This window comes from Pinus tabuliformis, chromosome 8 (genome assembly GCF_031772625.1).
Source record: "Pinus tabuliformis cultivar Carrire ecotype Pingquan chromosome 8, CPIR1, whole genome shotgun sequence".
Classification (NCBI taxonomy): Eukaryota; Viridiplantae; Streptophyta; class Pinopsida; order Pinales; family Pinaceae; genus Pinus; species Pinus tabuliformis.
This window is the reverse complement of record NC_142294.1, coordinates 1,664,343,333-1,664,360,921: the sequence shown is the minus strand read 5'-3', so window position 1 is coordinate 1,664,360,921 and position 17,589 is coordinate 1,664,343,333. Positions and strand designations below refer to the sequence as shown.

At 39.3% G+C, this 17,589-nt stretch overlaps 1 pseudogene; it reads left to right on the top strand.

The window, feature by feature from the left end:
• Window positions 1-4,205: 4,205 nt before the first annotated feature.
• On the top strand, window positions 4,206-6,448 carry LOC149242570 (protein COBRA-like; annotated as a pseudogene).
• The last annotated feature ends 11,141 nt before the right edge of the window (window positions 6,449-17,589 follow it).

Sequence of the window (17,589 nt, the reverse complement as noted above, 5' to 3'; positions counted from 1 at the left end):
ATTTGAGTGGAGTTTGCACTCTATGGACATCCTCCTCCTTCAATCTTCTACAAGAAGAAAAATATCAGCATAAGATCATTACTATATTAATTCATCTCCCATCCGGGAAAATTTGCAATATAGTAAACATGTACATGCCAAATATGTATCATGGAAAGGTAGAATGTTAGAATTCTCTATTAGGACAAAGGGAAACCCTTATCAACAACAATTAAATTTTAGGAGGGGACTTTAATATTATAATTAACCAATGGGAGAAGAAAGGAGGTCGTATTGTGAGAGGTTAGTTTCAAGAAAAGATGGAGGATTTGATTTCCCAATTGGACTAGTCGATATTAAGCCTAAACTCTCCAAACATACTTGAAGCAACAAAAGGGATGTACATGGACACATTGTTGCAAGATTGGATCAAATCCTAGTAGGGAGTGATCTTTTGGTTCAAAAAAGTTCTCCCTCTTCCTTTCACTTGGCCTGGGGTGGTTCCAACCATCACTCGATAATTCTTCTTTTAGAGTTGGAATATTTAAATGATTCCATCTCATTTCATTGTAACCCTATGTGGATGAATGATGAGGATTTTAAGCCATTAGTGCATCAGGGATGGTGAAGGTGGGTTACTAGTTTTGTTATCTTCATATGGGAGCATAAAATCAAGGGCTTAAAAGAGGAAATAAAAAAGTGGGAAAAGGAAATATCCAAATATAAGAAAAGTAAAGCGAGATAGATAAGATCCAATCTAGAGGTTTTATGTAACCAAATCACAAAACAGATGGAAATATAGATCGACGACTTGGAAATAAGACTCTTCGAGGGGGAAACCTCCCTTTTCATCACATAAATGAATAATTCTTGGATGATTCAAATGACAAGATCACCTTGGTATATATAGGAGTCTAATGGGTCAAAATATAATTAGGGCCTACATAACCACAATATGGGGCACAACAATAACAATATGGGGTCTACACTAGAATTATAGGGACCTAACATGGCCCTCTCCTTCAAAAAGTTTTTTTCTCAATGCTTGTGTAGTTCCAGATTCTTCTGAATAAAATATTCATCCTCCCACGTGGAGTATTCAACACGTAAGTTCTTCCACTTAATGAGATACTCTAAAATTGATTTGTTATGTAGCTACCAGATTCTTGTTTCTGTGAGTTCTTTAGGCTCCAATATGATTTTTCCCTCCTCATCAAGTTCTGGCAATATAGTTTGAATTGAGAGCTTATCACCTATAATCTTCTTTAAGCATGAAACATGGAAAACTGGGTGTACACACATGAAGATGCAGGCAACTCCAATTTGTATGCCATATTACTAATCTTTTGCAACACTTTGTAAGGGCCATAATAATTGGGTGATAATTTATTATCCTTCTTAGCTTGATTGAGGGACATTTGTTTTTATGGTTGAAGTCATCCACATAAGAACTTATTCATTGTGATGCTAATTTTCCTGTTGTTTCATTCGATTACGTGCCAGAGTCAGGTTATCCTTTAAGAGTTGGAGAACTTGTTGTTTATGTTCAATGTAATCTTCCACTACTTAAATATGATGTAATGGATGTGGGTGGATGATATCCATAAAGTGCCATAAATGGGGTCATTTTTGTTGCGGTATGGAAGGAACTGTTATACCACCATTCTGTCAATGATAGCCACTTAATCCATTGTGTTTGATTATCATATAAAAAGAAATGAAGATAGCCTTCCAAACATTCGTTCACTATCTCATTTTTCCCATCAAATTGAGGATGATAAGATGAGCTATGAGCTAATTGGGTACCAAGACAAGAAAATAATTATGACCAAAAATTTCTAATGAAAATGGGATCTCTATCACTTATAATAATATTTGAATTTCCATGTAGCTTTTGAACTATTTTCACAAATGCATTCGCAACTATATTGGCTTTAAAAGGATGAGATAGAGCATAAATTGTGCATACTTGGTAAGTCTATCAACTACCACCATGATGACACTTTTTACTTTGGACTTGGGTAAACCTATGATAAAATCCATTGAAACCTCTTCCCAACACTGAATTGGAATGACTAATGGTTGTAAAAGACTAATTGTCTCAACTTTATTTTGTTAGAAAACTAAGCATTCAACCACAAACCTTTGAATCTCAGATTTAAGGCCATCCAAAAAAATCCTTCTTAACCCTTTGGTAAGTTTTTAGAAATCTTGAGTGCCCTCCTATAGGAGAGGTGTGCAATTCTAAAAGAACCTTTTGTTTAAGTTGGGATTTATTACATAGATATAAGTGATTTGTGTACCACAGTGAACCGTTTTTCCAAATAAATGAAACAAATGCACTAGGATCTTGCTGCAACTTTTGAATACCTCTTCATCATTCTGCCATTCCTCCCTTGTTTCAGTTATCCAATCAGGTTGGATAATAGAAATGACATAGAGAAATGCTTCCACACCTCATCCCTTCTTGAGAGTGCATCTGCAACAAGAATTTTCTTCCCTTTTTTGTAGATGATTTCAAAGTCATAACCCAACATCTTTGTGACCCATTTTTGTCAATCTTCTGAAGATAACCTTTGTTCAAGAAGTATTTAAGACTATCATGATACATATTTACCTTGAAGTGTCTTCCCATTAGGTAAGGGTTCCCTTTCTTCAGTGCATGTAGTATTGCCAACCTTTTCTACTCATAAATAGATTTATGTAAATAATTCCCCTTGATTGGAGGAATTTCAAAAGCAATGGGTCTTCCTTATTGCATTAAAATAACACCAATGCCATTTCCTGAGACATCACATTCCACAATAAAGGTTTTTGAAAAGTCTCGTGTAGCTAATACCAGAGCTCGACACATTGCCTCCTTAAGATGTTCGAAGGCTTTAGTTGCTTCCGAACTCCAAAAAAATGCATCTTTATTTAGTAATGTTGTTATAGGTGTTGCTATGTTGTTGAGTATGGTGTCATTGATGTCAAAGTAGGAGAAGAAGCAATTGTGCATGATTTCATTAATGTAAAAGAAAGTGCAAGATGAGATGTAGTTGCAGCAATAGATGTAGATGACGATGTTGCAAAAACCCTAGTTGCAGTAGAAACCCTAGCTTTAGGATTTGAATCCCTTATGCAGGTTCGACTGATGTTTTGAGGTCATGGATATTATTGATAGTGAAACTGGATGATGTGGGGTGTTGAAATTTTAGCTATTAGTTGAAACCATAGTCCTAAGGTTTGGGTTCCTTGGAAAATAAGGATACCCCACAGTTATTGAAGTTTTTCATGTAGTAGATCTTGGAATTTGGCTTAGAACACTTTATAGATAGATTCTCCTTGTCTTACAAATGTTACTAGTATGTGTAGAATTTTGTGGGTCCTCGCAGTTTGTGAGATATTCCTAGTTGAAGTTGAGGCCGTAGTTTATGGTCCAAAATCCCAAAGGCAATTAAGGTGGAATCATAGCATTGATGTGGCAAATTGGTGACATGGAAAGTCAAATTCAAAATCAAAATTTTGAGGAAATAAGTTGGCTCCAAATTTGAAATTTATTTCCCTCTAAAACCCTAAGTCGACCTCAATTAAGGGCCCTACCTCCTCTATAAAATAAAGCAATATCTCTTATTAGATGCAAGGAAAAAATTCGTATTTTTTATGCCATTTGAAGCTGTGGCTCCTATATATTCATGATCTTTGCATGGAGATCATTTTCAGTTATTTTTTATGGGATAAAGGTTTCGATCAAGTGAGACACTTTCAACTGTTGATTTGAAGTGTGACTGCTTTTTCCAAATATCGGTTGAGTTTTTACTGCTTTTTCCCATTCTTTTATGTCACTCTTGAAGATATTTTTACTGCTTTTTCCAATTCTTTTATGTCACTCTTGGCCTCAGAGTTAATCATTTCTTTGGATATTTTTACTGCTTTTTCCCATTCTTTTATGTCACTCTTGGCCTCAGAGTTAATAGTTTCTTTGGTCTGCCAGTTGTTGTTGCTGTTCTTCTTCCCTGGCTTTTGGCAAGCACTGTTCTTCTCCACTTTCACTACTCTGTTTGAAGAATGAAGCAACCAACCATTATAGGCCTGCAGGTTTATACACTTCAGTTATTGGTTCTTCATCATAAACTAATGTTTTCTCCATTCCCATTCCCATTGGAGCTGCAGCTGCTCAGAAGGGTTGTTGAACTCTTCCTCTAGGGTTTCCACTTGATTCATTAATTGATAATATCAAAGGCATCATGGAGAGAAGAGAGTTAAAGTCTTTAGAGGGAAGAAGTTGCATGCAGAATTGCCTAATGTTGATCAGGAATGTAGCTAGGTTTTTCTTGGCATTAACTATCTTGGCTATTGCATTTTCACCTGCAGGTGATGTTTCAATTCAGGGGTTAAATTTTGCTAATTTCCATTTTACATGTTTAAATTTTGCAGTTTCTTTTCTATAACACACTAAGATTTATAATATAAACTTATTTTTACCATAAATTTTGGCAAAATTTTAAGTTTTAAGATCAATTTCCATTCTTAAACTTTTCCATCCTTATCAAGGATATGAATACAATATTAACTTAAAATTTATCTACATTGTGTGCTTTACAGGTGCTTATGATCCACTGGATCCAAATGGTAACATAACAATCAATTGGATATTGTGTCTTGGACTGCAGATGGATATATTGCAAGTAATGCCCTTTCATCAAATAGGTCTTGAATTATAATCCCCTTTCCTCATTTTCCTGAAATAGATGTTGAGCTTTTCTGAATTTTATTCCTAGTAGCCTACAAGTTAAATTCTCAAACTTGACATGATGACAAGTTTGGAAAACCTTCAAGTCAGGTAGAGTTTATTTTGATGTTGATAAAAATTTCTGATAAATTGTGTTGTATTGATTGGTATGTTCGATATTTTGAGTAAATACTTCACTCATTTTTAATTAGCTTTATGTCCCTAAAATTAAGTAAGTATTCACTAGAAACATTGGTACAATTTACTAAAAATTCCCTAAAAATCTTCATGCTAGAACTTATTTTACTCTTTGCTGAGTCTAATGAGCTTCCCTCTGTAGGTGGCCATGACCATGCACAATTTTCAGCAGTACTGCCATATACCAAGCCCCCCAGGATGGACTTTGGGTTGGCACTGGGCAAAAAAGGAGGTCATCTGGGCTGTGGTTGGTGGCCAGACAACAGAGCAAGGAGATTGCTCCAAATGGAAAGTAGGTGTTCCACACTGTTGCAAGAAGGACCCCACCATTGTTGATCTCTTACCAGGTGTGCCTTACAATCAGCAATTTACTAATTGCTGCAAAGGTGGAGCATTGGCATCTTGGGCTCAGGATCCTCCAAATTCCATCGCATCCTTCCAAGTTAGTGTGGGCAATTCAAGGACCACTAACAAAACTATAAAATTGCCAAAGAATTTCACTTTGAAGGCTCCAGGACTGGGCTATACTTGTGGCCCTGCTAAGATTGTTAAACCCAACATGTTCTTTAATCCAAATCTCCACAAAACCACTCAAGCTCTGAGTAATACACTATTATAATCCCTCATTATTTATATATTTGTGAATGTTATGTGTTTCACTTTGAGCTGGCTAAGTCTTATATTTGAATTTCCCTTGTCCTTGTGCAGTGACATGAAATGTAACATGCACATATTCTTAGTTCCTGGCTCAGAAAAGTTCAACATGTTGTGTCTCCTTATCATCATTCTATAATGATACTCTAACACCATGCCCTACTTGCGCCTACGCTTTCTGGAACAACATAACTCAACCTACTTGTATTGAGTATGATTCTTATTCCCTTGAAAATTCATTCAATTAATTTTAAATTTGCAGATTTGTGAAATATTTTAAAATCTAACTGATAGCAGCAACTTCTTTTTTCTTTCTGGTTCATTACATTCCAAAATATTTTCAACAATATGAAGTCATTTCTATCTTTATGGCAGACTGGTAAAATATTTTAAAATCCAATAAACATGTAATTAGGTTACTGTTAATAAGATTTAGAAATATTCTTAAAATCTTCAATCAAATTAAATTCGGCAAAAAAACCCTGATCTTCTACCAAATCTAGATGCATCAAATTCTAAACTGTGCTGTTAATTTGATGCAATACCGATTCACCAGTTCTTAAGTTGCTGGGGACAAATTCTACCACAAACACCTTGCAACCACCACTTCTATGGTGCACCCGTCATATGTGCCCGATCAGAGTACACTGGCATGTGAAGTTGAATTACAAAGAGTACTAGAGAGTGAATATCACGGTGATAAATTTCAATTACAGAATGAACTACACCGACTGGACATTAGTTGCACAACATCCAAACTTTGATAATGTAACCCAATTTTTCGGCTTCAACTATAAATATTTAACTCCATATGGATCGATCAGTAAGTACATATTTCGAAAGAATTTACTATTATTGATTTTAAGCACAGTTAATTTAACTATATCTATCAAATCAAATTTTTAGAATATTTTGGAATCTGCAATCAACTATACAAACTTCTAGTTAATTGTGATTAAAATATGAATTGATGCTATTCACCTGAAGCCTAATGTTACACTAAAATTTGTCACCATGACTATTTGTAGTCAGTATGGCTCCGTCAATAGTCATACTGTCCTCCTTGGCAAGTCTTATACCTCTGCTTCTCATGTCAAACTCCAAGAAAGAGAGGAAAGTCCTTAAAGTCAATATAACTCTGGTTACACAGTTTCTCTTATCCTTACCTGCGTGTACGCACCTCTTGTTCATAATACCTGCATACTTGTACGCTCTGTCTGTAAAGGGGTGGGTGCGTACTCTTGTAAAGGTCAAAAGGCGCAAGTTTTACTCCAAAAAACTTACTTGTGGTCAATTCTAGAGCATTCTAGAAGATGGTTTGACGTGTATTGAGCGCCTCCGGATGGTTCATGCATCCCAATGAAAGAGGAACTTATCCCATCAAGGGGGGAGCTATCCCATTGAAAGAGGGGCTTATCCCATTGATGGTGGACCTGATTAACTTCCTCCAAAGCACTATAAATACAGGCATTGGGCCAGAGGGAGGAGAGGTTGAAAGCTGAACATTCCTAAGGGTAGATGCTGCTGAAATTAGGACTCCCTTATAGAGCTTGAGAGGAGAAATTCCAATCCTTTCTTAGCTTCATTTGGAAGTGGGTGAGCTGATCAAAGTAAAGGAGAACTCTTGCTGGACCCTGGGAGGGACCTGCACAACACCAAGGCACTGGTTGTAATGGTTTCTTTTGTTTCCAATTAATACAATTAAGTTCATTTTTCTCAACAAGTTGTTATATATAATTTGTTTCATAAACTCCTTGGTCTTTATGATGAATATGTCTTATTATATGAGTTACTCAGGTGCTATGTAATCGTTTGCTTGTTAGTGAATGCAGACCTCAAGGAGAAGGAGCTCATCTGGATCAGAGAGGCTGGACTACAACAACCAAGCGTTGGACTAAAGGTAAGCCTTAAACACATGCTTGCTTTTATTTTAAATGCATATTTAGGGAAAGATAGTGCTTGATTGTTTTGTTTGTCACTAGAAAGCCTTAGCTTCTAGGGAGGTCAGTTTTGTCCGCAAAATTGACTCTTTCCGCATGACAAAATGGCGACTCCGCCGGGGAATCCATGGATTTGATTGATTTCTCTTTTGATTGATACTTTGATTTGAGAAAATTTGATTTCTTTCTAGTTTTTGACTGATTGACTGTGAATTTGGGTGGAATAGCTTAGGGTTGAGTTATTTTTTATTTTTCTTGATTTTGAGAGCAGTACGCACCCTCTGCGTTAAGCACAGTGCGTACCAGTACGCACTTTTTCTTTGTACACAGAGCGTGGCCGCACCTGTGCAAACAGGCTGCCTGCGTACCCCTGTCAAAAGCTTAGAAAATTTCAATTTTTTCCTTTTTTCCTTTTAGATTTTGTTTATAGCTTGTTTTTGCTGCCCAGATCCACTGTTTACCTGTCAAAAGTTTTCATCTAAGCTTGTTTCATTAGCGTCAAGGGTTTTAGGGAAGTTCAAAGAGATTCTGGCCCTAGGTTTGATTTTTCAGTTGGTCTTGTAGTGACTTTGGCTTTGGAAGTTGTAAAAACCCTGGATCTCCCTGGTCTTTTCAGTCTTCTTAGGAGTCGGACCTTTCGTAAAATCCACCTTTGTGAGAAACCTACCTTTGTGTTGTCTCTCTGCAGAATTTCGAGAAGGCTTGTTGGTTAAGCTGTGAATTTCATTCTTAAGAAAAAGAACAAAAACTTTTCATTTTGTTTTTGACTAGTTTATGATTCTGCATGAATTAGTCCTTGTTTGAATTGTAACTGAGTAAAACATCCTGGAATTATATTTTGTAGGATTTTACCTCATTAGATTTGCTTTTAGGTGAATTTCTCTTAGATTTGCATAGATCTTAAAATTGATTTTCGTTTTCATAGATCTTAGATTGATTTGATTGTCATAGATCTTAAGATTGATTTTTGTTAAGTAGGTTTACATGCTTTGTTAAATAGGAAAAAATACAAAATCTCTTTTGAGGAAAGTTTGTTTTAGTAGCGTTTGAAATCTTTGAAAAGAGAAAGGAAGTTTTCGTGAAATAATTAGTGGTCATGTGTTGTGTGCTTTGGAAAAGATAAAGAGATTGTTTCTTTGATTTTCATTGCGAAGAAAGTTGTATTTATAAGTTTTGCATTCTCCAACTCTCTTAGCTAGGGAATTCATTGAAAAGGAAAGATTGTTTTGCTTCATCCTAGGTGCATCTTTTTAGTGGATTTGAGTCGAGTCTACACACCATCAGTTTCATCTCCGCTACCTTTTGTCCTAAAGAAAAGCCATAAAAATTAACGCTTAAAGTAAAATCAACTTAGTAACTTTTTATTTACTAGGGCTCTGAAACACCAATATAGATCAGGCTAGTGTCTTGGAGTAGGAGAGTAATTAACTCTCCAAGACAGTAAAACCAAACAAGTAGCTTATCTTGTGGTAGGATAAATCCAACTGTTTCATTTGTACTCTGGAAAGCTCCTCTTAAAGGAGAAGCACGAGATTGTGTCCGAACCAGTGAGGGAATCAATCCTCCTTCATTGGGAACGACGCCAGATACGCACGTACTACAAACGGTAAATCTCGGATTAACCATTATCGAGGAGCCTGGGGTCACTTGTCGGTAAACCTTGGATTATTGTCAAGGAGCCGGCAAGGGGATTGAGCTTGTTACTCTGCCCTTGCGTGCTATCGAATCGTAGACTGTTCCCCCAGGTATATTTGTTGCTGTTGGTGACCTTAGTGACTATTATCTTTAGGATTCTTCCTAAGGTGACGGTGGAGGGAAGATCCCACTGTACCTGGAGCAGACGTCGGCTAGACTCACTTGGATTTTTTGGGGGGTTCACTTCACTCGAGACGGTTTAAGTGGAGGAACTTGGTCCAGTCTATTCATTAAGTAGGTTGCCGGGGTAACTGTTCCACCCACCACTTCTGTACTGAATTCGGCGATGTTGGATTTCATCACCAACTAGTGTTTTCGGTCCGGAAGGTTACTGTTTGTGTTTGGTTTGACGCCCTAGATTCTTTAGGCGTGTGATTCGAATTTGTTTGGTTCTTTAGAGACTTTAGGCGGTTTGCTTTGAGATTTTACTTTGTTTGCGTGTGCAGTAGTTAAAAGTTTTTAGCTGTGGCTGAATTAGCAAGGCAGTCCCGTAGACTTCGGGGCCAGTCTCCTGAGGTTGTAACCGTGGCTGATTTGTTGAGGAAGTCCCGTAGACTTTGGGACCAACCTCCTGAAGACGTCTCGGGCCATTACGAAGGTTTGAAAGTCCTTGTAACTCCTACTGGCAGTAAAGTAGGGTCACCTGAAGAAGGAGAGTCTTTGTTGGTTGTTCATCCTGATTACCAAAGTCTAGAAACAGGTTATAATCCTGAAGCTGTTTCGGTTTTCGAGCTTGCTGGTAGTTTTTCATCTACTAGTGATATAGGCGAAGAACCTGAGATATCTGAACCTGTTACTCCAACATCGAGATTAGTCTCTCCCGCTTCTAGTGCTCCTAATTCACCTAGGGTAGAAAGAGTCATCACCGAAAATATTCCTTCTGGTTTGATAACTATTGAAGAACTTGTTCCGGAAGAAGAAATAGGCATCCCTATCCCTGAAGATCAACCTACTATTGATCTAAGGGAGTGTGAATCCATTTTTTACAGTCCACCTAGAAGTACTACTTGGTATCTTTCTTTAACTAATTATTTGGACAACTTAGTGTCGAGTTTTTCACCACCTCGTGTTTCTTATCCACCTAGGGGTATTTATACTTCTGTAAATATGTCAGGTCAGTCGTCTATGTTTACTCAATCACCTGAATCTTTTTTGTACGGCGGTCCTTCTGTTCCTGCTGGGTATCAGTCTCTGTCTGGTATTTTTTCGGGAGCATTTCCTCAACCCATTGAACAAAGGATGTTCACTGGAAGCAATGGTGCAAAGCCGTTGAGTGTAGAAGACATTCTTATGATGTCAGGTTCTATTCCCGCTTCTCAACCTCAAGGTGGCCAGTTACCGCTTGGGGGGCAGCCTCAATTAACGCCTGGGGGGCAACCTCAAGGTACACAATTTGCATCTGGGGGGCAACCTCAAGGACAGTACGTGCCTACGGTACATTACATTCCTCAAGGTCAACCCCAGACTCAATATGTACCCCAAGGTCAACCCCAGTATCAATTTATAGCTCAAGGTCAACCCCAGTATCAGTACATGCCTCAAGGGTATCTACCCCAAGGTCAGTACTCGAGTCAAAGTTTCCAACCACCCCAAGGTCAATCTTATGTTCAAGGTACGGGAAATGTGCCTTTCAATTATCAATCCTACCCTCAACCCGGTTATGGATCTCAATATCCTCAACCTGTTATGGGTCAATACCCCGGAATAAACATAGTGTGGGATCCATCACAAGTTCAACACGTGTTGCAGCCAAATGTACAGTTGTCATCTCAAACTAGATAACCCTTAGTTTCTGGTTCACCCCAGCAACCAGTCCAGTCTAATATTCAAACTTCTGCACCTTCGGTAGTTTCTCAGTCTGGGCCTATTTCGCCTCGTACTCCATCTCAAACGACTGCTGCAACTACCGCAACATCTGTTCCATCTACCACACTTACTTCTGGAGTATCGACAGCTCTGGTTTCTACTGTCCCTGTAACTACTCCTCAGACATCTTTACCATCGTTTGGATCCATGATTCAAACTACGGTTCAGATGCCTGTAGGACAACCTGGTTTAAGTACGGTTGTCACAAGTCAACCACAATTCACTTATCAACCGTACCAGGGACAGTACCAATTCGGTCCTGCTGTCCAGCAGCCAGTTTACCAGTATCAACCGTATCTTGGGTACACTTATCAACAATCACAACAACCCCAGTACGGTCTGGTTAATCCTGGTTTTCCAGGAGGATACAATATCCCGAATGCGATTCCTATTCCTAGTTATCCTGGATATCCTCCTCCTGGGGCTGGTATAGTGACCTAGAGTTTTAGGGATCCTAATCGGCAACTGCCGTTTATCGCAACTTTGGATTTACCAGACTTGTCGCGCCTAATGAACGATCCAATCAATTATCTTTTGTTTTGGCCGCCAATGCCGAATAAGTTACCCAGTGACATTCCCAAGTTCGAGGGTAAGTCTGGAGAGGACCCGTTGAATCATGTGATGACTTACCACCTCTGGTGTGCCTCAAATTACATCTCGGATGATTCGATCCGCTTGCGTCTTTTTCAGCGCACTCTCATTGGTCTCGCGGCCAAGTAGTACATTGAGTAACCACGAGCCTCTTTTTATAATTTTAGCCAGTTAGCTACTTCGTTTTTAACTCATTTTCAGTTGCAGGTTAGATATGATAATGGCACGGAGTTACTAACTTCATTAAAACAATCGACGTCCACTTATATTTCCGATCACATTCATGAATGGAGACGTCGAAGGCGGTTAGTGAAAGTTTTTATCCCAGACCAGATCTTAGCTGAATGGTTTGTTAAATCATTGTTACCGAAGATTACTGAAGACGTAGCTAAAGCCGGAGTAGTTACTGAGGAGCAAGTGATTGCTCAAGCACAGTACCTTGACTTAGTTTATACTCAGTCAGGTACGTTACACGAAAAGATCCCAGATCTTCCTAAGTCAAATCAAATCGTTGTTGCTCCGTCAGGGTCTCATGCTGTTGATGGCATGATTGGTACGGTGAATACTAAAAGCACGAAGAAGTCTTCCAAGAATTCTTCTCCTATTATAACCTTACCAGACTCCCCGACAGGAGATTCTTCTGCTGAACTCTCCGCCGATATTCACGCTGTAGAGTCATCTACGGCTAAATCAAAATCCGGTGGGAAGAAGAAAGGCAAGAAGAAGAATAAAGTAGACAAAACTCCAAAGGAGAAAACTGAAAAGGCAGAATCCAATGATGAAAAGCGCAAGCCTCGTTATCCATGTCTTATTTGTGAAGAAGAACACTTTACAAGAGACTGCCCTCATCAAGTAGAGGTTGTGAAAATCGTCAAGGGTTCCCAAATTCCTGCTGTCTTGAAGGATTCGTTTCCGAAAGATAGCAAAATGATAGGTTCTTCCTCGAGTGCTAATGAAGAACCCATATTGATGATGTCTCATGTAAGGATTGCGACTCGATTGCAAGATTATGGTAGTAAAAGTCCTGTTGATGGATCGAAAGAAGCAGAATCTTCTCATTCTAATCCATCAACCTCAGCTCCCGGTTCTGATCCACTACAGATCGAGAAGTCTAACCCAGAATTAGTAATCAAACCACCCGCCAAGGGTGTACTTCGAAGGTCTGCTTTCAATCCACATGTGAGAGCAGCCCAGAATTACAACATTGTTGAGGACTTAGCTATTTCACCCTCAGCAATGTCGGCTTTGGAAGTGCTGCAATCATGCCCAGCACAACGCAAATTACTTTTGTCGGCTATAGGAGCTGTTGATGTTCAGGACCCGAACCTAATAATCTTTGATCTAGAAAATAGTACACCACGTTTACCTCATCAAATGGCTTTACAGATCCCAATGATAGTAAAAAACAGGCCTATTCATCGGACTGTAATTGATGAGGGAGCTTCCACGTGTATTATGTCGATGCAGTGTTGGAGATCGCTTGGTTCTCCTTCACCAGATCAATCCCCGACAATTCTTAAGGCCTTTGATGGCCGTGGGTTCCATCCTTTTGGCATTTTACAGGATTTGCCTATAGGGGTCGAAGGAAAAACTGTTAGTCTAGATGTGGAGGTGGTTGATGCCCCTCTAGACTACAACCTTCTCTTGGGTCGAAGTTGGACTTACGCTATGACAACGGTCGTTTCATCGGTCTTCCGAGTAATAAAGTTTCCACATAATGGAAAGAGCGTAACAATAGACCAGCTGACTTACTTCTCATCCGACCTAACCTCTTCAGAAAGTATTCAGCATGTCGGTAAAACAACTATCCCATATAAGGATGTTGGTGTAGGATTAGTTAAGGATGCCGGTTTACTGGGAACTTTTCCTTTTCCTCCACTCAACGCATCATCTTCATTTGCAAATATTCATATGATTACATCAGACACTATTTATTACGACGATCCTTGGATCGTTCCTTCTGAATATGAAATAGACTCATTTGGTAATTCTATGCCGTTGAGTCCATTTGAAATTGCCTATGAAGCTGTGCAGTCTTTTTCTGACCCGTGTTCAACCAAAGTCGACCAAATGAATGTTGTCCATGAGGAATCACTTTTCACATCAACCTCGGAGTTAATAGCGTTTCCCGAAGTTGTGTCATCTGACGAACAACTTCGTGAAGTCCAATGTATAGATGACTTACCATGGGACGATCTCCATCATAGATCTACGTTTTTACCTGAGGATGATCGTTTTGAAAATGATTTCTCATCAATTTTTACAGCTGAATATGTCAAGGAAGCTCAGAATCCCATGAAACATCCTGATTCAGAGTTAAATTTGGGAAATATCTCTCGAACTGTTCCCATTGACATTTTAGTTAAGCCTGGAATTGTTGAGAACAATCATATAGGTGCCTCGTTTACAGATGATGAAATCCAGACATACAAGGCCCTATTTCAAGAATTCCGCGACGTGTTTGCCTGGTCCTACGAGGAAATGCCAGGAATTGATCCCGTAATTGTTGTTCATCAGATCAAGACTTACCCGGACGCTAAACCCGTCTGGCAACGTTTGCGTTAGATTCACCCACGAAAAGCTGCTGCAATTAAAGCAGAAGTTGAAAAGTTGTTGAAAGCAGGTTTCATTTATTCGATCCCGTTAACGGATTGGGTATCGAATATTGTTCCGGTTAACAAAAAACAGGGAACAATAAGAATATGCATCGATTATAGGGACATTAATCGAGCTTGTCCAAAGGACAACTACCCAACGCCCTATATCGATCAAATCATTGATGATTGTGCCGGCAGTGAAATATTTTCCTTTATGGACGGTTTTTCCGGTTACAATCAAATCAATATTCTACCTGCCGATCAACCAAAAACGACTTTCATTTGTCCATAGGGGACATTTTCTTATTGCAAATTACCTTTTGGGCTTAAGAATGCCGGAGAAACTTTTCAGAGGGCGATGTCTTATGCGTTTCATGACATCAAACACATTGTGCAACCGTATCTCGATGATTTGCCCGCTCATTCATTACATCGAGCTGATCACCTTGTCCATTTACGAGCAATCTTCATGAGGTGTAGGCATTATCGTATTCGGTTGAACCCACAAAAATGTGTCTTCTGTATAGAAGTGGGAAGATTGCTAGGATTTGCAGTTTCGAAAGCTGGCATTCGCGTCGATCCCTCGAAGGTAGAAGCTATCATCAAATTGCCTCCTCCTTCTAGTCTTCGCCAACTCCAAAGTTTGCAGGGGAAAGCAAACTTTTTACGACGATTCATTCCTAACTACGCCGAGGTTACAAAGGGTTTTACCCGGTTGTTGAAACAGAACGCTCAATTCTCTTGGGATGAGATAGCTCAGAAATCTTTTGATGCACTCAAACACGCGTTGACCCATGCACCGTTGTTGCATCCTCCCAACTACAACCAGGATTACTTTTTGTACCTCGCCGCCTCCCATTCCACCATTGGCATGGTCTTAGTTCAGGAAGATGAATTCGGAACGGAACATGTGATATATTACCTTAGCAGGACATTAAATCCCACTGAGCTAAAATACTCACATGTGGAGAAATTGGCATTGGCAGCCGTTCAAGCTGTCCAACGTTTTCGTCACTACATTTTACTCCGTAAAACTACAGTCATTTCGGATTGCAACCCTATGATTTACATTTTGACTAAACAATTGCTAGGGGGCAAGTACTCCAAATGGATTGTTATCCTGCAGGAGTTCGACTTGGAGTTTGAGAAATCTAAGTCTAAGAAATCTTTAGTTTTTGCAGAGTTAATGTGTGACTTCCCGCGTGCTGACACGGAAACTGTGGCAGAGGAGCCCATTGCGGACGAATCTCTGTTTCTAATCAGCACTTTAGATCCGTGGTATGGGGATATCATCGTCTATCTCCAGACCCAATCCTTTCGGCCCAAAGCTTCAAGGTCGGAACGTTGGAAAATTCGATTCTGGTCCCAACAATACAAAATTATTGGAGATACTCTTTATCGCTGTGGGGCGGACTCTGTTTTTCGACGTTGTTTAACTCACGAAGAGGCTGAAAGGGTTCTAAATGACTATCACTCTAGAGCGTGTGGCGGTCATATGTCTGGGTATGTTACAGCCCAAAAGATATTGCGCGCTGGCTACTTCTGGCCGTCCTTGTTTAAAGATTGTATTATTGCGGTCCGAAAATGCCACAACTGTCAAGTGTTTGATCGAAAGATGCGCGCTCCACCTGCTCCTCTCCACCCTATAATTTCCATTGGTCCTTTTGCCAAATGGGGTATCGACTTTATTACATGTAACCCTCACTCGACTGGGGGGCATACGTATATCATCCTTGCGGTAGATTATTTTACTAAGTGGGCCAAGGCGATGCCTACATTCAAGGAAGACGGCAACACAACTGCAATTTTTGTATTCAATCACATAATTGCTAGGTTTGGTGTCCCACAAGCGATAATCACTGACCATGGGCGCCATTTTCGAAACGTTATGATGACAGAACTTACAGGCCAGCTTGGTTTGCGTCACGATAGTTCAACTCCTTATTACCCACAAGCAAATGGTTTGGTTGAGTCCATCAACAAAGTTTTAGTTATCATGATCCGACGAATCATTGGTATTCATCGGTCGAATTGGCATAACATGTTATTTTCAGCGCTTTGGGCGTACAGAACCTCAGCGAAAACATCAACAGGGTTCACTCCTTTCCAACTAGTTTATGGTTTGGAAGCTGTGCTACCCATTGAATGCGAAATCCCGTCACTGCAAATGGCCATCGAGTTGCTTCCAGCTACATCCTGTAGTGACCATATTCAGACTATGTACACATTTTTTTTTTTTAAAACAGCAATGGCAACCAGAAAGGAAACGCATTAAAATTCAAATTTATTTAGCACACACATTCCTGCCACTCATTCAGGAAACATACCCTAACATTTTCATACCTTTAACTAAGATCAATAGTAATGAAATACATATGTACCGTTCACCAGAAGGCGAGACTCCGCTTGCTCTGCTGTTGCTGGTATTCCCTGGTAGCCGGTCACCTCTGCGAGCGAATGATGACGCACTTGATCCGAATGTGAAGACTCACCGGTTAACCTCCCAGCCTACTCCTTGGGTACTATTCTTCCCCGCGGACCCCCGAGCTGCAATGGGGTTGTACAATGGAGACAAGCACTAGCTGGTAGAGGAGAGCACACCTTGGCTCAAGAGTCCCCTCTCTAAATCCTCTACCTCACCAAACTCACTATAGCTTCGTAATCACTGCTCTCACAGCATCTCATCCATCCAACAATAGGGTTCCCAAAAGTCCCCTTTTCCCATGGCTTGCCCCTTCTTTTATAGGAGTCCTCATAGGTGACACTTGTCATGTCATGCATAATTAATTATTTTGTTATAATTCAATAACTTGATTATTCACCCACCCATGTGTCATTCTCACATCAAGGCCTCCCAAAATTATTTACTTAAATTTTTATTTAAAACTAATATTTTCCTCACCTCGACAAGATTCCTATTTCTTCTCCTAGTTGTCTCTTTATTCCCCCCTTTTATTCCTTAATTTGTGTTCATTACTTGAAGTCAATTAATGAGTCAAGATTTTATCCCCAAACTACTCCCTAATTTAACTCAGGTTATCTCCTAGATGGATATTCTTATGTTGGTTGCTGACACATGGAGCTTCTCTACATTTCTCTAAATTTAATTTATTATTCTCATTTTAATTCACCTTCCCCTTTTTTTTTATTTATGTTTAAATTAGTTTAGGATTAATCTTTATCCTTACTATCATGTTTGTCTTTCCCCTTTTTCCTAATTAAACCACATAATCTTCCTAGTATTTTCCAAAATGGGACGGGTAGAGTTTTTAAGGTACTTTATTTTAATTCTTCCTATGATCCTCCTTATTCCCAGTTTTATTTTTGATTTAATTACATTGGTTTCTAATCATCATTT